The following is a 27,254-nucleotide window of genomic DNA, read 5'->3' as shown; positions in this document are numbered from 1 at the left end:
ACAGGGGAGTTCTAACCTCTTTTGTTCTTGAGTTAATGCCCTTGCTAATCAGGGGAGCAACGCAGAAAGCCTTCCTAACCACAGTAGACACCTGATGGTCAAAGTTGAGGTCACAGTCAACTTGTGTTCAAAGGTCTCTCACTACTGAATTGGTACTTAGGGTACTGTTGATTGTTTTTACTGAAGGTAATGATGATGCAATTTTTATCATTTAGTTTAGGTGGCTGCATCTAGAGTTTCACTGGTGGACACTCACCCAATGAAAGTAGTGGTGGCAGTGGCTCTAGTTAAGTCAGTTTTAATGTGAAGGGGCACTCCCTTATTGATGATGCATTTGGAGATCCACTTACAAATGGTCTGCTTGCTAACAGGTGTACATAGTTTATTAGGTGCAAAGGCCACAAAATTTTGATCTGACTTCCTAAACATTATAGATCTGTCCAGATAATGTCTGAATTGCCTGCAAATGTCTAGGGAGTGCACTATTCTTTCTCCTGTGTTCTGAGAGTTTGGAAAGAAAGAAGGGATACAGTCTAATTTAAGTGGCTTTCAGTAACCACTTTTCAGCATAAAGCTGGGATTAGTCATCAAGAAAACCTCCATTAGAGTGAAATCTTAAAAGGGCTCTTTACAAATTACAGCTGCAAATTTGAGATTCTTCAAGATGAGGTGATGCTGACTAACAATTCAGTTTTCCAAGTTACGAATATGAAATATGCCAAAACTTCTGGCTCAAAGAGTAGTACAGCAAGCGTCTCCAGAAGAAAACTGAGGTCCCAGGAGCCAGCAGGGGCTCTTCCTGGGTGGTCAATGTCTTTAAGGAACTACTTCATCACAGACTGTAAAAACAAACGGGGTTGCATAGGCAGGCTGAGACAACAGAGCTATGAATTTTAATGGATGACTTAAGAAAATCCTTTCAAGAAAAGTTCCACTACATAGGCAAGAAACAAGGCCAAATTTGCAAGTAAAGGTTGATGGTCACTGTTCTAGCACCAAACAGTAAATTTGTTCCATTTTAAAATGTAAGATTTTTAGTGCTGGGCTTTCTTGTCTTTTAAAAACAGATGACATGCCCTTCTTGAATAACTGACCCAGAAAGAGAAAGATCATATCATCCAGGCTCCCAACTCAAGGGTGGTCAGGTTGGGGAGTATGGTGTTTCCCTTGTTCTGGATCAAAAGTTCCTCCTCCCTGATTCTTGTGTGCTCATGTTATACAATAGAGAAACCAATACTTCCACGGCCAAAAGGGTGCTATCAAGATCACAACTGGCTCTTCCTCCCTAATCTTCATTAATAACCTGAATAATAAAATCCATGTACTCTAACTCCGGCAAATGCCTTCGGATCCACCAATAAGTGCCACAATATCAAGTATAGTTCCAATTTATTGGGAAATAAGGACGAACTGACAGTGACAACAATGTAAAACCAATGACAAAGAAACAAGTTAAGCGCTTTCAACCATTACAACTGGTCTTCAGAACTAGGACGCCATACTCTACAAACAGTTTAAATAACTTACTTGGCGCCAAAAAATCACAGCTTCTTAAAGCTACATGTACTCTTGTTTCATAGCGCTGCATACATTGCGATCTATTCACATATTAAACAAGTTAAAAGACGCATTAAAATTAAACTATATAAAATGTGATAACTTGCTGTGATTTAACTTAGCTCTTTTATACAGAATTAATGAGAACTGGTATTAATATATAATGTTAATGACTTTAAATGCGTATAAATTCGTCACGTTTATAATCATAAAGCCTTATATATGTTTTTTTGTTTTTTTGTATAGTAAGCAGAAACTCCTTCTGTGATTGCTGAATACAATAAATTGATAAATAAATGAATTAATAAATATATATATATAAATTATATATATATAAATTATATATATATATATATATATATATATATACATATATATATATATATACATATATATATATATATATATATATATATATATATAAATTAATATTTCCATCCTAACAAAGTACTACAATTATCCATTAAAATCCTATCAAAGGTACAAATATTATAAAATATGTCCAAATATATAAGATGATGAGGAAATGTAACAATAATGACATCTAATCAGATGTATTAATAATATACCATCAAGATACCATGAAAAATTCCTTAAAGATATATATATCTTAAAAATGTCTTAGAAATATCTTAAAAATATGTAAAAGTAAGTTATTTAAACTGTTTGTAGAGTATGGCGTCTTAGTTCTGAAGACCACCAGTTGTAATGGTTGAAAGAGCTTAACTTGTTTCTTTATGTCATTGGTTTTACATTGTTGTCGCTGTCAGTTCGTCCTTATGTCCCAATAAATTGGAACTATACTTGGTATTGTGGCACTTATTGGTGGATCCGGAGGCATTTGCTGGAGTTATAGAGTACATGGATTTTATTATTCTGTTGTCGACCATGGCTACGGAAAACACCGGTGCATCTACTTCACTTGTGGGCTCGGACGAAACAGACAATGATGTGATAAGTAATATTACTCACCTTAAAGATGAAATAGCAGGACTCAAAGGAGAACTTGATAGGCTAGTTCTCCTAGTCAATAAATTACTAAGTAGCGATATTGATTCTTTGGGTGATAATGTTTGTAAAATGTAAGATATTCCCATAGCACAGACTAAGGGTAAAACTACAGATTTGTGCAGTTCTACGACGAGTGTTAAAGCTATGGGAATACAATGTGGAACTGCTTATGACTTCAAATCAGTCAAAACCAATAGTAATAATGTGGCTGAAAGTGATGGTGAAGTTCTTAACGATAGTTTGGACATACCTAATGGCCAGGGGGCTAATAATAAGAGTCAACACAATATACTTGATATTACTGAACCTTTTTCTAGTAGTAAAATCAATTTGTCCGACTTCACTTTTGATTTTTCTTTATACAATGTGGATACGGAAGCCAGAAGAACAGGTACTAAACCAAAACGGACAATTCCAACAAAAACGTATTCAGCTGTTACAGGAAATTTTTCACAACGAAACAAAGGTACTGTCACACAAACAAACTGTCATGAAATTCCATCAGAACAGTCTGAATTGAATTCTAAGGAGAAACAATTTAATCAATTTTTGACTTAATTACAACATGGACAATATGGACAATATGAAAAGAATTGTTAGATTGAAATCACAGACAATAGATGAGACTGGTAATTTAAAAAGTATGATTTACTCGTTAGGAAAGAAATTAAAGAATATTAATGGATTAAAAATTGACAACATGTATTTATCTAAATGTGTAGAAACTAAGCTTGTTCCTATGGGGTTGAAGTTTTTTAAACAACCCATGGGAATGGATTTGACTAGTGATGGTAAAAATGAATTTAATATGTTTTTTGATGAATGTGGTTACAATTTTGTGTTTATTAATTAAATATAATGATGAAAAATTAAGTAATTTAATCCAAGAAGCAGAAAAACTTAATTTCAGGATAGTTAATGACTTACTATATACAGAATGGGAGAAATTATATAATAAGCAATTCCTGGAAGCTGATAAATGGATTACTAAATTATGTCAACGAAAATCTATTAAAATGCAAAGAGACAGGGAACAATATAACAAAGGTAGAGCATACCTTTGGCCTGATTTTAGAAAAAGTAAAGTACAAGGATATACAAGTAATAATCAAAATTATTGGAGCTTTAATGAGGGAATGGAGTATCATGGGAGACAGGATTTTCAGAAAGATACAATGGACACAACACAACCATATCGGAACATGAATCAGAGGAAACAGACTTACAAAAGAAAGGGATACAATCAGAATTATTGGAAATAGAATTATCCCCCAACCCCAATATTAAGAATATATGCAATGGAAATGTACAAGTACGTGAAAATGAAATACAAGAAAAAGTAGTTTATAATAATATAAATGACGAGGAAAAAGATAAGGAAATAGTAATTACAGGAAATATTTATACTTATAATAATTTTAATATCTATAATTATTCTAATGTTTCAATAAAATGTGCGCACACAGATTTATTTGCTAAGGGTATGAAATTTGTCCCTAATCCAAAATTTAATATGACAGAATTAATAGATTTTAAAAAAATATATAAGGAAGATAAATTTGGCAACATTTTTTAATGAGTCATTAAAAATTGATAATACTTTTAGCACGTATAAACCCACTAAACAGTTAAAGAAAGCCAGCACCTTTATACCATCTAATCATCCTACAATAGATATGTTTGAAAAAATAATCATAAGAGAAATTTATCAGGAAAGTGATAATTTAGAACGGATTACCAACAGTAGTAATTTATCATATAATGAAAAGAGTTTACTTAATGAAATAAAAAATGACTACAATATTAGAGTAATGAAACCAGATAAAGGGGGAGGCAGCATAGTACCTTATGACAGTATACAATATATTACAAAAATCTATGATATTTTATACTTTTCAGGAAATTATGAAACAATATCATTGAATGAGTTACATATAGCTTACCAGCGAATAGACTCTTAATTAGAGGAATACTTAATTGATGGAAGAATTACACAAGATATTTATGATTATATTAAAGTGAAATTTCCTAAGGTAGCTACATTAATAGGGATACCCAAAGTTCATAAAGATACCACTTGACCCCCCCCCCTTTTAGACCGACTGTATCAGGAAGCAATTCCAAAACATTTCCTCTAGGTAAATATATAGATACTAAGTTAACATTTTTGTATACGGTCATTAATCATATGGTCAAAGACTCATGGGTTTTTTAAGCAATTATCTCACTGGTAATTTAAATAATAGTATCATGTTTGTAACTACTGACGTCATCGACTTGTTTTCCTGCATCCCAAAACAGGAAGGCTTGGGCCTTCAACAACAGTATTATTAGATATAGTAATTTTGAACGGGATGAAATTTGTTTATTGGCTGAAATGATATCTATAGTCTTGGACAACAACTTCATTTATTTTGAAGGAGAATATTTTAAGCAAACCAAGGGAGTAGCTATGGGGGCAGCTTGCGCCCCTATATATGCCAACCTGGTTATGCTTAATTGGGAGGATACGCAATTATTCCCTAATAAAGTTTTTTCAGTATGTAAAATACTATTCAAAATTTTTAGATGACATTTATATATTGTGGGAAGCAGATTATGACACTTTACAACAGTTTAAGTTTCTTAATACAAGTAGTGAATATTTGAAATTCACTTCTTCACAAAGCAATATAGGTTTACCCTATTTAGACACCTATATTTTTCAACAAGAGGGAAACGTACAATCAAAAATACATAGAAAAAGTAGGTTTTCTAGCATATGCTAGTTGTCACCCTCCCAAAGTAAAATATAATGTATTTAAGGGTCAATGCATTCGTGCTGCGTGGATGGTATCTAATTATGAGAATATGAAAAATGAAATGGATTTCATTAAAAACTTATTCAAACAAAGAGGTTATCCTATCAAAATGATGGATGAAATAATTGATTATGTCACACAACAGTGGAATACAAAATATAAACCATTATTAGGAGCTGGCAGTATACTTCTTAAAAGTACAGATGATATCAGGGTTAAAAATGGAAATACTAATAGCACACCACCTTCTTTCCAAAGAGCCTGTATATTAAAGTATAATTTAGGCGTGGATAATATTAAAAGGATGATGTATAAATTTTGGTATGTTATAACCAGTGACATTAGTCTAGTTAAAATTTTGGGTACTAAACCCAAATTTATATACAAAATGGGAAAGAATATGAAGTCGTTGGCTGAACAAGGATACAATGAATCGAAGAAAGATTATAAAAGTAGCAATAATAGAAGTAGAAAATGTGTTTTTTGTAATCAATGTAAATATATGTCGCAAGAAAGTAAAATAAGGTTACAGAATGGGCACAAATCTTTTATAAGATTTAAATATGGTAACTGTAATACAAGAATGGTGATATATTTGGCAAAATGTGATAAATGTCCAAGTTTTTATGTAGGAAAGATGGAGAGATGTCTTAAAAAGCGGATATATGATCATATTTATAGTATCAAAACCAAAGACAAAACCAACGCCCTATATAGACATGTTGAAATTAAAGAACATCAATTTAGATTTAGTATTCTTGATGTCACAGAAACTGACCCTAGAGGTGGAGACTTTAAAAGCTTATTAAGTTATAAAGAAGTATGGTAGAAAATATTTTTAGATGCCACCACTCCACCAGGATTAAATGGTTTTATTTCTGTCAAACCATTGTTATTAATGTAATTTTAAATATTTTAAATATTTTATACAAGGTTATTAGATAGCACATATATATGAATTATTAATATTTTTAGCTTTTACATATTTTTAAGATATTTCTAAGACATTTTTAAGATATATATATTTAAGGAATTTTTCATGGTATCTTGATGGTATATTATTTAATACATCTGATTAGATGTCATTATTGTTACACTTCCTCACCTTGTATATTTGGACATATTTTATAATATTTGTACCTTTGATAGGATTTTAATGGATAATTGTAGTACTTTGTTAGGATGGAAATATTAATTTATATTTTTATATATATATATAATTTATATATATATTTACATATATATTTAATTCATTTATTTATCAATTTATTTTATTCAGCAATCACAGAAGGAATTTCTGCTTACTATACAAAATAACAAAAAAACATATATAAGGCTTAATGATTATAAACGTGACAAATTTATATGCATTTAATGTCATTAACACTATATATTAATACCAATTCTCATTAATTCTGTATAAAAGAGCCAAGTTAAATCACAACAAATTATCACATTTTATATAATTTAATTTTAATGTGTCTTTTAACTTGTTTAATATGTGAATAGATCGCAATGTATGCAGCGCTATGAAACAAGCGTACATGTAGCTTTAATAAGCTGTGATTTTTTGGCGCCAAGTAAGTTATTTAAACTGTTTGTAGAGTATGGCATCTTAGTTCTGAAGAAGACCAGTTGTAAGGGTTGAAAGCGCTTGTTTCTTTATGTCATTGGTTTTACATTGTTGTCGCTGTCAGTTCGTCCTTATGTCCCAATAAATTGGAACTATACTTGGTATTGTGGCACTTATTGGTGGATCTGGAGGCATTCATTAATAACCTGGTAATGAAAAGTATGGGAGGGAAGGTGTATAGAAATAGATCAGTCCCAGGGAAGAAGAAGAGATCCATCCTATAGGCTTGTGGCATTTGGTCCTTGTGCAGTAGTTTGGTAGCTACCCCTGTTTTGTTCTGAGGCAAAAAGCTCAACTTCTGGCACACCTCACAGACTTTGATCTTGGTGAATTTTTTTTTTACCATCTATTCATGAAAGTCTACAACAGACCTACTCAGGTGATCTGCAAGACTGTTGTTCTCCCCTGGGAGGTATTGTGCTATCAGGTGCAATCTCATAGTTTGCACTGAATCCCATAGCTGTACGGCTAGGCAGCAAAGTGGGTAGGAGTGTATACCTCCTTATTTCTTTATGTACCACATGTCCGTGTTGTTGTCTGTCCTTATCAAACCTGTTCTTGAGTTCCACAACTGTTTGAATGATGTCATGCCTCTAAACTGCCATCATTTCCTTTAGATTGATGTGCTTTCAAAATAGTGCGATGTCCGACTTTCCTGTGGCACTGGAAAGTAACATCCTTGTTTTGTAGGAAGGCATCTATCTACCAACTCGTTTTATGCATGGAAGAGTTACGGTGTGTGTTTGTGCAGACACAACACATTCCTCAAATATCACTATTTTCCTTATGTGCAGCTTGGCAAGGAGAATCTTCAAATGCAATATATCACGAGTCCCACAGTCCTGAGGATCTCTCTGGCCTTCACTGATATCTGCTGGTGAAGGCTTTTGAAGGATGTGATTAGAAAAAGGACCTCATCCTGAGGGAGGAAGGGCATTTGTTTTTTCTAGCAATGTTCCCAAGAATACCAGTTTCCAAAAGAGATTAGGTTGGACTTTAGGTTCAGGAAGAAACTCGGCTTTGCAAAGGTGGATATGGTCAGACTGAGGAAAGCTTTAACTTCTCCAGGGATAAGGTTTGGATTAGGCAGACGTCTATATAGGAGGTAGATTTGCATGCCCTTTACCTTACATTGTGCAACTGCTGAAGCCAGACATTTTGTAAAAACCCAAGAAACAGTAGGTAAACCTAAGGGTAATGCAAAGAACTGGACGCATTTCTCAACTGCCTTGAGATGGAAGTACCTCCTGTACAGCTTTGCTATAGGAATGTGGAGGTAAGCGTCTCCTAATAAATGACCCTGAAAGCTCCTGCCCTGCTAAATGTCTTCAAAGCATCAAAGCCACAACACAAGAATGCTTAGCTAGCTCAGTACGAGATAAGAGTCCTAACAATTCCTTCTAACATTCTCTGTCATCCTGTCCCTCTAGTTTTTTTTTTTTTTCATTTGATCCAGGAAGATTTCCTGGCATGTAACCAAATGAAACTGACAACTTAGAGATTTCACGGCCAGGGTAGCAGACGTAAACCTTTTTTGCAAATCTATGCAGGGTTTTACCCTTTTCTCATTACGCAACAGATTTCTAGATATGCTGCCTTTGGCTCCATTGGGACGTACGAAAACCACCTCAGGGTCAGCAACCAGTTTCTTGAAAAGACATTTATGGGAATCCAGAAGCCTACAAAAATGGTCTAGCTTCCTGGAAACAACTGGTTGGGAGGCAGGCTGTAGGGAAGAGTTCATCCAAAACCTCTAACACTGGAGGAATTATTAGAAGTTTGTGTACCAAGTGTGAGAAATCCTCCAGCTCTCTTCCTAGTATGGGGATAATCGTGAGACTTTCAGTGCAATAACTCTCTCATCTTGTAAAGGATCTATCCAAAGTTAAAATCTTCAAGTGGTGAAGTAGCATGATCTTCATCAGATTGAGTCTGCATATGATCCATAAGAAAGTTGGTCTACATATGCTAGCTCATCCTCAAGAGTCATAAGACTCAGAATATTCCAGGCAGAAAGAACTGTCCTTTCTTTTTCCTGGAAAAGATCCTGTAGCAAAGGGTCCTACAGGGCTGAGCTGCCTAGATCTCCTTAGATAGGGAAGAGATCCTCAGCCAAGCCTGACAAGGTCCTGCAGGTAGGGTTGGTATAAATGAGACCCAGAAGACCTAGACTGAGATAAGTTGGAAACGGCCTTTTTTTGGCCTTTGGTCTGAACTTAGGAGTGGTGTCTGATGTATATAACCTGTGGATGGTTGCCTGAGGATTCCTAAGACACTCTGGAGGCACTGCCACAAGACCACATTGGACATACTTCTGCAATGGACAATGGAAAAGTACAGTTTTGTACCTACCATAAATGTAGATGTTCGAGTGCTAATACAGCTGCAGTCATAACAGATGGGTTCTCCTGCCGTCAGGCGGGTCCTCGGTTGGCCGAATTCCAAAGTCTAGGTCCGGCGTCGGTTGCCGTCGCTTCTTCCCTGACGTCAGTGCGACAGGGGTATAAAAGAACCAGCCGACGCCATTTTCTTCAGTTTCTTGCCCCAGATGTCAGGTGCCCCCAGAAGGAAGGCAATACATAAATTTGTGTAATAAAGCAATGCCATATAATCAAAATACAGTAGTGCAAGCAAATACACCATAAATGAATACCCCAATCAGGTTGTATGAGGAGGTGTTAGCCAATAGGGCTGTCCCAAGAGGGGAAGGAGGGAGGGAAACCTGGACTGCAGCTGTATTAGCACTCGAACATCTACATTTATGGTAGGTACAAAACTGTACTATGTTCATCGTGCATACAGCTGCAGTCATAACAGATGGGTAGAATCCCAAAGCTAAGAAAGGGGTGGTAGGCACTAGGTGGAACTAGGAGGAGCCAGGATGCCCTGCAAGACCGCAGTGGCAAAGCCTGCTCTAGATTTGGAGTATAATGGAAGGTGGTAGTGCTTGGAGAAGGTATGCACAGAACTCCAAGTGGCTGCTTCCAAAATATCTTTGGTAGGAACTCCTCTGAGGGAAGCTGCAGAGGTAGCTGTGGCCCTTGTGGAGTGAGATCTGATGCCTGTAGGCACAGTTTTGCTATGAAAAGAACAACAAAAGCATATGCAGTGGGCTATCCATTTTGAGATTGTCTGTTTGGAAATTGGCTTCCCTTGAGCTCCTATAGCATAGGACACAAAGAGCTGTTCTGACTTTCTGAAAGGCTTTGTTCTGTCCAAATAATAACACAGTTGTCTGTGATGTCCAAGGAATGTAGTAATCTCTCCCCTTTGTTTTGAGGATTAGGATAAAAGGTAGGTAAGTGTATAGCCTGATTCAAAGCTACCCTGGATACCACTTTTGGCATAAAGGACAGGTTGGTTCGTAAGGAAACTCTGTCCTGATGGAAGATGATAAAAGGCTGCACAGCCATGAGGGCTTGTAGTTCCGATACCCTATGAGCTGAGGTAATAGCCAGAAGGAAAGCTGTTTTCCAGGACAAATATTGCAAATCTGTTGAGGCAGCTGGCTTAAAAGGAGGCAAGGTCAGTTTTTCTAGAATGAAATTGAGATCCCAAGCAGGTATTGGTTGTTTCCTTGGGGGTTTTATATTCTTAGCCCCTCTGAGGAACTGTCTTAAGAGGGGGTGAGAGAATAAAGGTGGATCAGTGTTGTATTCTGCAGAAATGGCTGAGGCATGAATTTTGATGGAGGAGAATGAAAGTCCACTGCGTAGCAGCTCAGCTAGATACTGTAATATTTGCAGTAAATTCAGGTTTCCAGGATTCTGGCCCTTTTTCTCATTCCAGGCACAAAACAGTTTCCATTTTGCGGAGTAAGCTTTTCTAGTAGACGGCCTTCTGGCCTCCAAAATGACATCCTGCACCTCCCTGGAGAGTAGGGTCTGTTGTGATGTTAAGGAATCTTCCATGCAGCCAGATTGAGTGTTTTCAGCTGACTGAAGAGTTTTGAAGCTGTGCTGAGTCAGAAGATGAGGCATTAGAGGCAGGGTCCATGGTGGGGAATGCGTCAGGCTCCTCAGGAGTGGGTACCAGTGTTGTCTTGGCCAGTCTGGAGCAATGAGAATCATCTTTGGTCTGTCTGCTCTGGTTTTTAATAGAACTTTGGGCAGCAGAGGAAGAGGTGGGAAGGCATAAACTGTCATTGTTGTCCAACTGAAAGAGAGAGCGTCCACTCTCCAGGCCTTTGGATGAAAAATCCTTGAGCAGAATTTTGTCAATTGGTGATTTTTGTGGGAGGCAAAGAGATCTATGTCTGGCCTTCCCCATGCTTGAATTATCTCTGTAAAAACTTGAGGATGCAACTTCCATTCGTGTGGATCTGTCATATTTCTGCTTGGGTTGTCTGCCAGCGTGTTTTCCTTGCCTGGCAAGTACTGTGCTTGAAGTTCGATTTGCAAGTCCAGAGCCATGTTCCAAAGTGACATGGCCAGCCTGCATAGGGGGTATGAATGGGTTCCTCCCTGTTTGTTTATGTACCACATTACTGTGGTGTTGTCTGTCCTTATCAATAGTTGACCTGGATGCAGAAGGTCTTTGAAAGCTATAATAGCATTTATTACTGCTAGCATTTCCTTTTGATTGATGTGAAGGTGCTTTTCTTTTTGGGACCATTTGCCCTGAATGCAGCGATCTGTCATGTGCGCCCCCCAGGCGTAGTCCGAGGCGTCTGTTGTGATGACTTGATTTGCTTGAGGCTTGTTGAATGGGAGACCTGTGTTTGTTTGGCATGCTTGAGCCTACCACAGAAATTCCTTTTGAAGACATGGAATTAGTGGTATTATTGTTTTCAAACTGCGGCTGTGTTGAGACCATAGGTTTTTCAGGTACCACTGAAGTTTCCTCATATGCAGCTTTGCACATGGGATTAGTAGGATGCAAGATGCCACGAATCCCAGAGCCTGCAGGATTTTCCTTGCAGTCAGCCTGGTGAAATTTGCTAGTGTTCTGAAGTATTGAGTTAGTTGCCCCTGCTTCTCTGGCGTGAGGTAGGCCATCTGGGTGTTTGTGTCCAAGTTGGCACCCAGGAAAATTATTTTCCGAGAGGGTATTAGCCTTGATTTCTTTTTGTTGACTGTGTATCCCAGAGAATTCAACAACATTATTACATAAGCCAGATGTTTCAGAAGTACGTGCTTGCTGTCCGCTTGGATCAGGCAGTCGTCCAAATAGGGGTATATTTGTATCCCTTGAAGTCTGCAGGAGGCAATTACTGATGCCAGGCATTTCGTGAATACTCTGGGCGCAGTAGATAAGCCAAAGGGCAATGCAGAAAATTGATAATGGGTTGAACCTGCAAGAAATCTGAGGTATCTTCTGCAATTTTGTCTGATTGGGACATGCAGGTATGCCTCCTTGAGGTCCAATGTTACCAGCCAAGACTCCTTGCCCAGCATGGGAGGAAGCTGCTGTAATGTGAGCATCTTGAATTTTGGTACGAGTAAAAATGTGTTTAGGATGGATAGGTCCAAAATAGGTCTCCAATCTTTTCCCTTCCTTGGTACCAGGAATAGTCTGGAATAAAAACCTTGACCTTGTTCGTGAGTAGGTACCTCTTGAATAGCTTTCATGTCCATGAGATCTGAAATTTGTCTTTGTGTCGCTGCCCTTTGATTGTGTGGCAGGTTTGACATGCCTCTCATTTTTGGAAGGGTATGAAAATGGAATCTGTAGCCTCTGTTTATAATGTCCAGGATCCATTTGTCTTTTGTGACAATATGCCAATTTTTTGAAAATAATGCCAGCTTTCCGCCTAAGAGTGCTGCCATTTGAGCCTTGCTTGGCATGCAAAGGGTAAAGTCATTGGGCTTGCTTTCTGAATGGCTGCGAACTAGCCTCACCACCTCTTTGTGTAGGAGCTTGCCATTGTCTGCCTCTAAACGATCCTTGGGATTGCCCTCTGCCCCTCGGGCGCCTGTATCTACCTCTTTGGGGTCTGTCCGTGGCTGGAAAGGACCAATTTTTGGAAAGCCAATTTCTACTGAAACGTGGGGGTTGTACCTGTAGAAAATCTTTCACTGTTTGCATTGATTTAGCCTTTTCCTCCATTTTCTTTAATACCTCCTCAGCCTTAGCACCAAATAATACATCCTTTTGTAGAGGGGCATCTAGTAATTTAGCTTTGACATGATCTGGTAAGGTTTGTTCCTTGTGCCAGGCATGTCTACGTATGACTGATCCTGTAACAGCAGCTCTACACGAGGCCTCTAGAGCATCAAAACCACATTGCAAGGTATGTTTACCCACTTGTTCTGCACTATGCATCAAATCCTGCAACTCCTTCAAGTCTGGTTGTTCAGGTTGTGACATTTTACTTCTCAATTGTGATAACAGAAACTGTTGGTACTTTAGCATATGGAACTGGCAGTTTAATGCCCTCATGGTTAAGGTGGCCGAGGTATATACCTTTTTTCCCCACCTTTCTAAGGATCTGGAATCTCTCTCAGAAGGTAATGGATTTTTAGCAGTGGAGGCCTTAATTCCCTTGGGGCCCTGTGAGAGAGTTTCTGGGTCAGCCGCATGGCTTTTGTATAGAAATTGGTGTGAGTCAGGTACCCGGTAGTACATGTCAGGCTTGACTGGGGTTGGAGGTAAAGAATCCGGGTTAAGGCAGGCCTCCGAGTACACATCATCTAGTATGTCCAAGACAGGAGGTATAGCCAGAGGCCTGTGCTGAGGTAGCAAGAGAAATTCCCTAAGCCTTTTCTTGGAATCTGAGTACTCTTGGCCTTCCCAGTGGAAGTGTTCCCTTAAGGTATGCAAGGTTTCCCCAAATGAGTAATCCTCTGGGGAGGGTACAGAGGGAATGGACTCCTCTGCATCAGAATCTTCAAAAGGGGAGTAAGAAAGTTCCTGTTCATCAGAGTGCTCTGATATAATGGAGGCCTGATCAGAGGAGGGAGATTCTTCCTCCACTCTGGGCCTTTTGTCCGGGGGGGGGTTGGGAACCCCTGATAAGAGTAATTAAATCCTCAGCCATTTTAAGCATCTGTTTTTTAGGCATGGGGCCTGGAGATGGGCCCTGTGTAGCTTGTTTCTTAGAATGCATGGCTGCTTTAGACTTAGTGAAAGCCTTGATGGAAAAAGAAGAGTAAGGTCTGAAGACACCTTGAGAGGAGGCAGACCTGTCTACATATTTTGAGATTCACCAGCAAGAGTGGCTTCGGTATCTGTAGTCGGGGTGTGGGCTGAGGAGCCTGCGACCTCGGGCACAGAAGACACCGCCAATGAAGTGTCGTCGGTAGTCAGGGGCTGCGTAGGCGCCTCGCTGAGAACCGGACCACCTGTAGTCGGCTTTGGCGTGGTGTCGGTGGAGGCCGCGGACCTCGTGTGTCTGTCCTTATCTTTGTGCTTTTTAGACAAAACTGGAGTCTGAGTATCCAACGACATAATATAGTTAAATTTTTTGCCAAAATAATGCTGGGCGAACTCCGCCCGACGCTTAATGGTGCGTTTGTTGAATGTAGCACAAAAACGACAGACCGAGATGTCGTGGTCTGGGTCTAAACAAGGAACACAGAGGGAATGAAAATCCTTATGCGGTATTTGCTTCCCACATGAAATACAATTATTAACTTTGTCTGACATCGGTCTGAGGCAAGAAAAGTTTCCCCAACGGGGTACTTAGCTTTCAAGAAGACTTTGGTTGCAAAACTTTCATAATTTCAGGAGCTGGCCGACCGGCACTTGTGAACTGCTTCTGCTTAGGGCACCGCGCGGCAAGAAAGACTGAAGAAAATGGCGTTGGCTGTTTTTTTTATACCCCTGTCGCACTGACGTCAGGGAAGAAGCGACGACAACCGACGCCGGACCTAGACTTTGGAATTCGGCCGACCGAGGACCCGCCTGACGGCAGGAGAACCCATCTGTTATGACTGCAGCTGTATGCACGATGAACATCAGCCACACCAGTGAAGGAGTGTACCCTGTTCATACTAGCAAAGGGGCAGCTAACTGCATTCGGTCAGAAATCAATCCATACAGACTGCTGAACAACTCATTTGTACCAATTAGCACTTGGATTAAAATGTGTGACTTACCTCTTCATTAATACAGTAAAACATGACTGCTTGAAGAATCTTTAAGAATAAAATAATACGTGTGAAACAAAAGCATTAATCTGAACAAGTAAAGCAGCATTATACTTTCGCAGTTATTAAATCATTTACTGTATACCTAGGCAATTTAATGGTACAAAATGTTTTAAATTCAGTATCACAACTGAGTTATGAAGTGCTGTACACAATCTGCCTCTGAAGCACTCCACAGCACAGAAGGTGTAATACAGCCAACCTAATCACAAAATTACTGTGTTACAGATGTGTGTTTGACTACTGCTATTAGTGCTAGTGATATAATGACACTAAGCCCTCCTCATCTACAGCAAAGGAAACAGTACGTATTTTCTGTGCATACACACAGTTCTCATGTAAAAACAAAAGTTCCCTGGATTGTGCACCAGGAAATAAAATATAGAAAGGAATGGACTGGTTCATGGACAAATCCAAAATCACTTTAGGTAGTAAAAGTACAGTTGTGTGGCCATCATAACAGTATATATTCAAAATATTCTCTTCTGTAGTATCATTAATAATGACTTGGGAACAAGCCTTAAGCAGACATCTACTTGTCTAACCTAACTTTCAAAGCTCTAAATGCCCCTTGAGAAGGAATATTCTTCCTGCTCCTCCCAGTGCAAATGATGTCAGTAGAATGCATAAAGAAAAGCCACAATAGCCTTTTTTTTTTTTTGTGTCAAGAGTAAATATGCCTGAACACCAGAGCCAGGTGGAACTTCACTAATCAGTCCACAGTGCAGATGCCTTCCCAAAAGTGGAGGCCGGATGATATGAGGAAGAGAATGCCCCTAATTCCATGTTCTCTCATTTTAAGTTTGCATGGAAAGGGAGAAAGAAAAGTTGTGTAAAATCTTACCATAACCATAAATGTCATTCTCTTCCATGTTGTAGTATTCCACATATGGGTTTACTCCTCTTGCTTCTCATACGTCCAAGCCAGTATGCAAAAATTTATAGTCCCTACATGGTGCGTGGGACGTCTGACGTGGTTCAAGGAGCACGGGCCATAAAAGTGACATCTGCACGCACCAGCTCTCAGAAGTGAAAGCCCCAGTTGGAGCCAGTCCTAGAAGGGCAATGTCCATCCTATGCCACCCAGAAAGGGAACTGCAACCCAACAGGAGGGGAAAGGGGGGTTGGGAAGTAATACTGCAACATGGAAAAGAAGTACATCTATGGCTATGATAAGATTTTACACAACTTTTCTATGTCCTTCTATTCTCATGTTGCAGTATTCCACATATGCGTGTGTTTGCTGTGAGGGAAAGGTTAGTTTGCTTTTTATGTGTTGTGTTTTGTATTAATTTATTGCCTTTTTCTATTTTGTATACCGTGATTTGTTTTCTTTACACTGTGTTTTACTTGTATTCTGCTTTTAACTGCATACTAAAACTTAGAGAGACCGCAGCTCTCTCTCTTGTGAGTCAGACAGAAATTGGAAGAGGTCAGTTAAGGAGTCACAAGTTACAACAGGTCAGCTACAGTTAATCATCTGTGAACTGAGGAGGTGGAGTTAGGAACTAAACCTTCTATTTAAGGGCTAAAATAACACTTCAGAAATTTACTGGAAATGCTCACTCAGATTCTGCTACAGTTTGCTGTGAGGGAAAGGTTAGTTTTCTTTATTTCTTGTGTTTTGTATTACTTTATTGCCTTTTTGTATTTTGTGTAGTGTGGTTTGTTTTCTTTACACTGTATTCTACTTGTATTCTGCTTTTAACTGCACACTAAAACTTGAAAAGAGACCACAGCTCTGTCTCTTGTGAGTCAGACAGAAATTAGTAGAGGTCAATTATGGAGTCGCACATAAGTTACAACAGGTCAGCTAAGGTTAATCATCTGTGAACTGGGGTGGGGTGGAGCTAGGAACTAAACCTTTTATTTAATGGGCAAAATGAGACATTTCAAAGCTTTACTGAAAAGACTCACCCAGATTCTGCTACAGTTTGCTGTAAGGGAAAAGTTAGTTTTCTTTTTATTTGTGTTTTGTATTACTTTATTGCCTTTTTCTACTTTGTATACTGTGATTTGTTTTCTTTACACTGTGTTTTACTTGTATTTTGCTTTTAACTACATACTAAAACTTGGAGAGAGACCACAGCTCTGCCTCTTGTGAGTCAGACACATTTTTCTCACCCGGTTATTGTTGTGTTCTTAAACACCACTGTGTTACTAGTTGCCTGCCCCTTATGTTAATTTGACCACATATCTCATTTCCTCTCTGCTTTTACTGGCTGGTGTGAGTAAGCACAAAAATTATTTTGTGAAATCACTCCCCTTTAACTATTTAAATTTACTGGCTATCCTACCGTATTCCATAGTACCAGACTACAAAAGTGATCACCCCCTTTCAATCTATCTTGCTGTTTTAAAAGTAGTTACTCTCCACTAAAACTTAACGTTTAGACAGGTAAAACGTAAGTTATCTACTTTCACATCTAACTCCTCTAGTGCACACTGCAGTGTTTAGGATAAACCACTTTTTCATCTTACCTTTAAGCATCTATTGCAAGACCACCAGTTATTGTAGAGCCCACATTCTGCCTCTCAGTAGTCATCTTGGGATTAGTGCTTCTGTTTTTTCCTGGTGACAGAAGGAGTGCAATTACATTAATTTCCTGGAAACTGCTGATCACCAGAAAGCTTAATAACTGCTTTACAGGTGACAGCTTAGAATATGTGCTTATATTCTGATCCTGGTGAGAGTAGGAGCAGACTGCACTGATTCATAACGCTTTCTGGTTGGAGGGTGACTGTCTTTGCTTAATAAACCTGATTGGTCTGGTTGCTATTCGAGGCATCTACCAGAAAAACGCTACAAAAGCCTGGAGACCCTTGCATCATCTGGGACAAGACTGTGGATCACCAAACAGGCTGTGGCATGCTTCCCTTCTTGGGATTGGTGCTAAAACTAGCTAGTTTTAGCTAGAACTAGCCAGTTTTTTAGTTTCAGCACTCAAAAAGTACAGTTTTGTACCTACCATAAATGTAGATGTTCGAGTGGTTATACTGCTGCAGTCATCACACTTGGGTTATCCTGTCATCAGGCGGTCCCCGCAGTCGGCCGAATCCCAAAGTCCTGGTCCGGCGTCGGTTGTCGTCGCCTCTTCCCTGACGTCAGTGTGACAGGGGTATAAAACAGACAGCCGACGCCATTTTCTTCAGTTTTTCTTGCCCCAGATGTCAGCTACCCCCAACTAGGAAGGCAATACAATAGCTATGCAACAATACCTTAGTAGATAAGCAATAGTACTAGTTGTTAGCAAATACACCATATAGACATGCATCCAATAGAATGATGTATATGGAGTTGTAACTAACACCCTGGTATGTAGAGGGGATGGAGGGAGGGTAACCTGGACTGCAGCAGTATAACCACTCGAACATCTACATTTATGGTAGGTACAAAACTGTACTATGTTCATCGTGCTATACTGCTGCAGTCATCACACTTGGGTAGAATCCCAAAGCTATGGAAGGGTGGCTGGTACTAAACTGGGTTAGGTGATGCTAGGATGCCCTGCAGAACTGCAGTGGCAAAACCAGCTCTGGTTTTTGAGTATAATGGAAGGTGGTAGTGCTTGGTAAAGGTGTGCACTGAACTCCAAGTAGCTGCCTCCAGAATGTCTTTGGTTGGAACCCCTCTGAGAAAGGCTGCTGAGGTTGCAGTAGCCCTGGTAGAATGGGATCTAATATTGACAGGCACTGCCTTCCCATGGTGCGAGTAGCAAAAGCGGATACAATGTGCTATCCATTTGGAGATGGTCTGTTTTGAAATAGCCTTTCCTTGTGAACCTGCAGCATATGATACAAACAGTTGGTCAGTTTTTCTGAAGATCTTTGTCTTATCTAAATAGTAACATAGCTGTCTGTGAATGTCCAAAGAGTGAAGGAGCCTTTCTCCTTTATTCTGTGGGTTAGGATAAAAGGTGGGTAAATGAATGGTCTGATTCAAAGCCACACTGGATACTACCTTGGGCATGAAGGTAGGGTTAGTTCGTAAAGAGACTCTGTCCTGATGAAAAATGATGAAAGGTTCCACTGCCATAAGTGCCTGTAGTTCTGAGACCCTGCGTGCTGAGGTAATAGCCAGTAACTAGGCTGTTTTCCAAGACAACTATTGTAGTTCTGCTGAGAATGCTGGTTCGAAAGGAGGTAGTGTTAACTTTTCTAAAACGAAGTTCAGGTCCCAAGTTGGTGTTGGTGGTTTTCTGGGGGGTCTTATATTCTTAGCCCCTCTGAGAAACTGCCTAAGTAAAGGGTGTGAGAAAATTGGGGGATCCGTATTATACTGAGCTGAAATGGCTGAAGCATGGATCTTAATGGAGGAGAAGGAAAGGCCTTTGTGTAGCATCTCAGTTAGGTATTGCAGTATGTGAGGAATGTTTGGTATCCAAGGATTTTGACCTTTAGCCTGGTGCCATGCACAAAATCTTTTCCATTTGTCTGAGTAAGTCTTCCTGGTGCTGGGCCTCCTGGCCTCCATAATTACATTCAGGACGTCCTTTGAGAGAAGTGTTGATTGATAATTTAAGGAATTCTCCATGCAGCTAAATTTAAAGTTCTGAGCTGGCTGTGACTGGTTTGATAGAGTCAACAGTAGCGGGAATTGAGGTAAGATTCATGGAGGGCTGTGAGTCAAGTTCCTCAGTAATGGGTACCAGTGCTGGCATGGCCAGTCCGGAGCAAGGAGGATCATTTGTGATCTCCCTGATCTGACCTTCAATAATACCTTGGTCAATAGAGGTAGTGGAGGGAAGGCATAGACTGTCAATGTTGTCCAACTGAATGATAGAGCGTCCACTTTCCAGGCTAGGGAGTGATAAGTCCTTGTCCAGAATTTTTGTAATTGGCAATTGTTGGGGGAGGCAAATAGATCTATGTCTGGACATCCCCATCTTTGAGTTATCATTGAAAATAGTTGTGGGTGTAGTCTCCACTCGTGAGGGTCTGCCATATTTCTGCTTAATTCGTCTGCCAATATGTTTTCCTTTCCTGGCAGGAATTGTGCTTGTAGTTGTACTTGGTAGGTCAAAGCTGTGTTCCATAAGGTCATAGCCTGTCTGCATAAAGGGTAGGAGTGTGTTCCTCCCTGTTTGTTTATGTACTACATAACTGTGGTGTTGTCTGTCCTTATTAGTTGTTGTCCTGGATGCAAGAGGTCCTTGAAGGCTGTCAGTGCATTTTGCACAGCTAGCATCTCCTTTTGGTTGATGTGAAGATGCATTTGTTTTGCAGACCATTTGCCCTGTATGCACTGTCCTGCCATGTGTGCTCCCCAGGCGTAGTCTGAAGAATCTGTTGTCATGGTTTGGTTTGCTGGAGGTAAGACTAAAGGAAGACCCTTGTTTGTTTGACATGCTTGAGCCCTCCATAGGAACTCTTTTTGAAGGCAGGGAATGAAAGGTATATTTGTTTCGAGGCTGTGCCTGTGTTGAGACCATACACTTTTCAGGTACCATTGTAATTTTTTCATATGCAGCTTTGCATATGGGATTAGTTGAATGCATGATGCCATGAACCCCAATGCCTGCAGGACTTTCCTTGCAGTGAGCTGGGTAAAAGTTGCTATATTTTTGAAGTATTGAGTCAATTGTTTTTGTTTGTCTGGCGTGAGGTAAGCCATCTGGGCTGTTGTATTTAAGCTGGCACCCAGGAATATTATCTGTTGCGAGGGTATTAGTTTTGACTTCTTTTTGTTTACTGTGTACCTGAGGCAACTGAGCACCTGTGTTACTAAAGCCAGATGCTGTAATAGAATGTCCTTGCTGTCCGCTTGGATCAGGCAGTCGTCCAGATATGGATAAATTTGTATTCCTCATTGTCTGCAATATGCAATTACTGATGCCAGGCATTTCGTAAATACTCTGGGCGCAGTAGATAAGCCAAAGGGCAATGCAGAGAATTGATAATGCGTTGTACCTGCCAAGAATCTGAGATATCTTCTGCAATCTTGTCTGATAGGGACATGCAGGTATGCCTCTTTGAGGTCCAACGTTACCAGCCAAGACTCCTTGCCCAGCATGGGAAGGAGCTGCTGTAGTGTGAGCATTTTGAATTTGGGTACCTCCAGGTATGTGTTCAGAATTGAGAGGTCTAGAATAGGCCTCCAGGCTTTGTCCTTTCTTGGGACTAGAAACAGTCTCGAGTAAAAACCTTGACCTTGCTCCTTTGTAGGTACCTTTTGAATTGCTTTCATATCCATGAGAGCTGAAATTTGCGTTTGAGCCTCTGCCCATTGGTTTGGAGGCAGATTTGGCATGCCTCTCATCTGAGGTAAAGTGTGGAAATGAAATCTGTAGCCTCGGGTAATAATGTCCAGAATCCATTTGTCCTTTGTTATGATGCGCCAATTTTGTGGAAATAGAGCCAGTTTCCCTCCCAAAGGTGCTGCCAGGGCAATTTTGCTTGGCAGGCGAAGAGGGAAGTCATTGTGTTTGTTTCCTGAAGGGTTGAGATCTTTCGTCTCCACCTCTGAGTTGTTGTATGCCATTGTCTAGGCCTGAAAGAACCTTGCGGCTGGCCACTGCCCCTTGGGCGCCTGTACCTACCTCTTTGGGGTCTGTCTGATGCAGGAAAGGGCTAGTTTTTTGATGGCCAGTTTCTGCTGAAATGAGGAGGTTGTACCTGTAAATAATCTTTAACTGTTTGCATAGATTTTGCCTTTTCTTCCATTTTCTTCAAAACTTCCTCCGCTTTGACACCAAATAATACATCTTTCTGCAATGGGGCATCCAATAACTTTGCTTTGACATGTTCTGGTAAGGCTTGTTCTTTAAGCCAAGCATGCCTACGTATGACAGACCCTGTGACAGCTGCTCTAACATGAGGCTTCCAATGAATCAAAACCACACTGTAAGGTATGTTTTCCCACCTGTTCTGCTGCATGCAGCAAATCCTGCATCTCTTTCAAATCTAGTTGATCTGTCTGAGGGATCAGCTTCTGCTTTAACTGTATAATCAAATACTGTTGGTATTTTAGCATGTGGAATTGGCAGTTTAATGCCCTCATGGCCGAAGTGGCAGACGTATACACTTTCTTTCCCCATCTTTCTAATGCTCTGGAATCTCTTTCAGAAGGAAGTGGATTCTTAGCAGTAGAGGCCTTAACCCCTTTGGGACCCTGGGAAATGGTCTTTGGGTCTGCATTAGGGCTTTTGTATAGAAACTTATGAGTACCAGGAACTTGGTAGTATCTGTCTGGTTTAGCTGGTGCTGGAGGTAAGGAATCTGGGTTTAAACTTGATTCAGAGAAAACATCATCCAAAATGTCTAAAACAGGAGGAATTGCCAGGGGTCTATGCTGTGGAAGAAGAAGAAACTCACAGAGTCTTTTCTTGGAGTCAGAGTAATCTTGGCCTTCCCAGTGGAAGTGTTCCCTCATGGTGTGTAAAGTTTCCCCAAAAGAGTAGTCTTCGGGGGGGGAGACAGAGGGAATGGACTCTTCAGCATCTGAGTCTTCATAAGGAGGGAAGGAGTAATCCTGGTTGTCAGAGTTGCCTGAGGAAATGTATGCTTGGTCAGAGGAAGGATAATCTTCCTCCAGTCTTGGCCTTTCGTCAGGTGGGGGTTGGGATCCCCTGATAAGGATAATTAAATCCTCAGCCATCTTAAGCATCTGTTTCTTAGGCACAGGGGCCTGTGGGGGGGGGTGTGTGGCCCCGGTTTTCTAACTTTCAAGGGGGCTTTGAGCTTAGCATAAGGCTTGGCAGAGGCAGTTGTCGGTTTGAAAACACCCTCTGAGACCGAAGGCCTATCCAAAATTTCCGGATCCCCGTCGGGGTTGGCGTCCGAGGAGTGAGGTGGAACCGGATCCTGAGGCCCAACTGCTTCGGTTTGGGATGCCGTCAGAAATTCTAAATCAGCGGTAGTCAGGGGCTGCGAAGGCGCCTCGCTGAAAACCGGAGAACCGGCGTCAGGCCTTGCTGAGGCCTCGGTATCTGGTCTTGGCCTTGGCTGCCGGTCCTTATCTTTGCGTTTTTTAATCATTGCTGATGTCGGTTGCTCCGACGGCATGCTATAGTATGAGGTATTTGCTTCCCACAAGAAATACAATTAACTTTGTCTGACATTGGTCTGAGGCAGGAAAAGTTTCCCCAACGGGGTACTTAGCTTTAGAGAAGACTTCGGGCTGAAACTTTATTCGAAAATTTCAGGAGCTGGCCGACCAGCACTTGCGAACTGCTTCTGCTTCGGGCACCGCGCGGCAAGAAAGACTGAAGAAAATGGCGTCGGCTGTCTCTTTTATACCCGTCGCACTGACGTCAGGGAAGAGGCGACGACAACCGACGCCGGACCAGGACTTTGGGATTCGGCCGACTGCGGGACTGCCTGACGACAGGATAACCCAAGTGTGATGACTGCAGCAGTATAGCACGATGAACATCTGTTTCCTTGTGCTCAGCACTTGCTCAGAACTTGTTGTAAGCACTACAACTACAAATTACTACAGCACTCAACTTTCCTCACTTGTCAAGAGGAAAATGGCTCTTAGTACTTAAATAAGCACTTATCCAGGCATGTCCATGGGTCCGCTCCCGGTGTTTTCTCCTCTCCACCTGATGAATCTGGGCTTCTTGGGGCAATGTAGCAATTGCCTCATGTACACTGACAACCCTCTCCTCTTAACACCCAACCCTACAACCTGTGAGAGATGCACTTATATAGCCAAACTGGAAGCTAAGCTCTCTCCAGCCAAGACTGGACTAGACAGTCAAGTGGAGAAGGTTAACACCTGCACCACACCACACTCAACACATACTCCTTCAAAACCCACACTACCAAAACCCACACACAGAAACGCAAAGCACACACCCACATTCACAGAGGCTCTCAATAAAAATCTGCCCAAGCAACAAAGACCTCCCAAGCTGAAATGCAGACAACCACCACTCCCCAACACTACCGAAATGACACTTAGCCCACGAAATCAGTGTGTCACTCAACCTCAGCCCATAAGGCAAAACAACGTACCCAACACACTAGTCATAGGTGACTCTACAGTCGGCACACTGATGAACCACTCACCAGGCTAAACACTGTCAGCTGCCTGTCAGGTGCCAGGATCTGCCACATAACGCACACACTCGGGTCACTCCACAAGTACAAATACGACTCTGTCATTGTCCATGTTGGTGTGAATGACCTGAGACATACCTCCCTGGACTACATGAAGAGAGACATGGAGGATCTTGTAGCCCAGGCAGGTATGACCCTAGCCCCAAACAGTATCCTGCCATCATCCAGAATGATACCACAATACAGGGACAACATGATTTACTTCAACAATTGGCTAAGGTTCTGGTGTCATTCTAAGGGGATCCAGTATCTGTCTGCCTGGGTCGACAGACCACGATGCTTTGCCAGAGATGGCCTGCACCGGTTGCCCCTGGGATTCCGGATACTGGCTAAGGCTCTTGCCACCCCTATAGTGCCTTTTTTAGGAAAGGTTCAAATGCTAAATTCACCATGGTAACAGGTACAAACAAGCAAACTCTGAGGGTAATGCTACTCAATGCTAGAAGTCTAAACCTCAAAATGCACTCACTCGAGGCACTCCTTAAAATGGAGAACATCGACATCTGTGCAGTGACAGAGGCCTGTTTCAAGGCTCCAGAAAACACCCCTGCATTACCAGGCTATAATTAACACCATACCTTTCAGCCAACTATCCTGGACCGAAACACTAAAGGTGGAGGCGTGTCCATAATCATTAAGGATATCCACGCATCCAGACTAGTTGCTCAACATAATGCACCCGAAATTATCCAAGTGCAGCTAACACTGGGCAAGACTGCAATCCAGGTTGTAGCTTGTTACAGATCCCCCACCATGCCCCAGGATTCCCACTCTTCATTTCTTAAGATACTGGAAAACATTAAGGTACAACCAAATACCTTAATCAGGGGCGATTTAAACTACCCCACCATTAACTGAAAAAACTACTCGTGTACCAACTGATTCGCTCAACGTTTTCTGGAATTCATAAATTCCAATGCCTTGGATCAGCTTGTCCACACCCTCACCAGAGGCAGCAATATCCTGGACCTGGTCATTACCAATATGGGTAACCAGTGTTCCACGCCAGAGATCAACTCCTCGCTGGTCAGATCTGACCACAAGCTAATCACCCTAGACATCCATATCCCACCCCCACCCTCCATTAAGGAAACTACCATCAAAAACTACTCCAAAGCCAACTTCATGTTTCTTAAGACACTAGTGGCAAACTTCGACACCCATGCAGACAGAAAATAGAGGTACAAATGCTGAATTTTACACAAATGCATTGTATAAGCACATACAGTAGTGCATGGATCGTGCCATCCCGAACAGAACCAAGAGGCTATCCTCCAAAAAAGGAAGCCAATCTGGTGGTCCCTTGCTATAATCAAGCTCTACAACAGAAGGAAGAAGCTGTTGCAAAAAGAGAGTAAAATCCCAAGATTGGAGGATCTCCCTGGTCAGCCTCAGCAAGAAGCCGAGGTCCCTCATAAAATCCTCCAAAGCCAGTTATGAAAATAAAATCGCCACCGATTCCAAAGACAACCACAGAGCATTCTACAGCTATGTCAAGAATCTCAATGGTAACACTCAGATCTGCTCTGAGCTACAGCACAATGGCACTAAATATACAGAACCAACAGATATTGCCAACATCCTGGCAGATAGGTTCAATACTAACTTTACCCCCCTCTCACCCTCCAAAAGGTCCATCTTAATACCGGAAGAATGCAAAGCCCCTGTATTCACGGATGAACAAGTAAAGACCACACTCTCCAAAGCCAAGAACACAGCATCTGTGGGACCAGGCTGCGTACTGCACGAACTACAGAATGACCTGTCACCATACCAAAGTACCACGTTCAAGCATAGCCTCACCTCAGGCTATGTGCCTAATGAATGGCGCACAGTGACGGTTATCCCACTCCACAAAGAAAGTGCCACCATGGACCCCAGAAACTACCGCCCCATTAGCCCGAGCCTGGTCTGCAAGGCCATGGAACGTATCATATTGGAGCTTATAAACGAAGACATAGGTAACCTACAAACCCTGGATGCCACTCAGTTTGGGTTTGTAAATGGCAGATCATGTCTACTAAACCTGAGTGACTTCTTTGAAGCAGTCATTAGAGCAGAAGACGAGGTCAAGGTAGTGTACACAGCCTATCTGGACTTCGCCAAGACTTTCAATACCATCCCCCACTGTGGAATTATAGACAAACTCACTAACCTGGGCATAAATCCCTAAGCCAAAAGATGAGTGGCCAACTGGCTCACTTACGAAACCCACACAGTAAAAGTAGCAGACTCCAAGTCCGACTTCAGACCAGTGACAAGTGGAGTACCACAGGGTTCGGTCCTGGGTACTCTCGTGTTAGTCTACTTCTCTGAAGTTCAGGCCAACACAGAAGGTCTTTGGCTAACAAAGTTTGCAGATGACTGCAAACTGGGAGCCATAACAGAATCACCTAATCAGTCCACAGTGCAGATGCCTTCCCAAAAGTGGAGGCCGGATGATGTAGACATTCTACAAAAGGGTCTCACAGAGACAGATGCTTAGTGACAAAGTCATGGCCTCAAGCTCAATGCCAAGAAATGCATTGTCATCCCCTTTGGGAAAAACTCGGTACCCATAAACTACCACATAGGCAAGTAGCTCACTAAACACAGTGTGATAAGAGACCTCAGGACACAGGTGGACAGTTTAGTCTCTCCTTTGATAACCACATCACTACAGTTGTCAGGAAATTCTTCTATGTGGCACAACTCATCACAAAAGGGTTCTCCTCTAGAAAAAAAGGAGGTCATTGTTCCTCTCTACTCATCCCTCATCAGACCCATTATAGAGTACAATGCCCCGTTCGGCATGTATCTCACAAGACACCTACAATTGGAAAGGCCACAGAAATACCTCACTAAGAGGATTATCGGCCTCAAACAGATGCCATACGCAGACCGTCTTAAAAAAAACTCCAGCTCTACTCAGTCGCATGCCACCTATTCAGAGGCAATCTCTGCCTAACATACAAAGCTATGTCAAACCCAGAGCTGTTGGACATGCTACACTTAAAGAAAGCCCAATCTCTCTGAACCACACCCTCCAGGGACCTTAATCTTGTCACCACAAAGTACAGTTGTGTACCTACCATAAATGTAGATGTTAGAGTGTAT

The 27,254-nt window shown here is 41.2% G+C and overlaps 1 protein-coding gene across 1 annotated transcript in view; it reads right to left on the bottom strand.

The window, feature by feature from the left end:
- RYK (receptor like tyrosine kinase) overlaps positions 1 to 27,254 on the bottom strand; it is a 1,434,429-nt gene that overhangs the window by 912,601 nt on the left and 494,574 nt on the right. The gene's annotated exons all lie outside the window — the stretch shown is intronic.

This window comes from Protopterus annectens, chromosome 4.part1, assembly GCF_019279795.1.
Source record: "Protopterus annectens isolate FY-2018-M chromosome 4.part1, PAN1.0, whole genome shotgun sequence".
NCBI classification, from domain to species: domain Eukaryota; kingdom Metazoa; phylum Chordata; order Ceratodontiformes; family Protopteridae; genus Protopterus; species Protopterus annectens.
The sequence above is the reverse complement of the archived record's forward strand: the minus strand, read 5'-3'. Positions and strand labels throughout refer to the sequence as shown.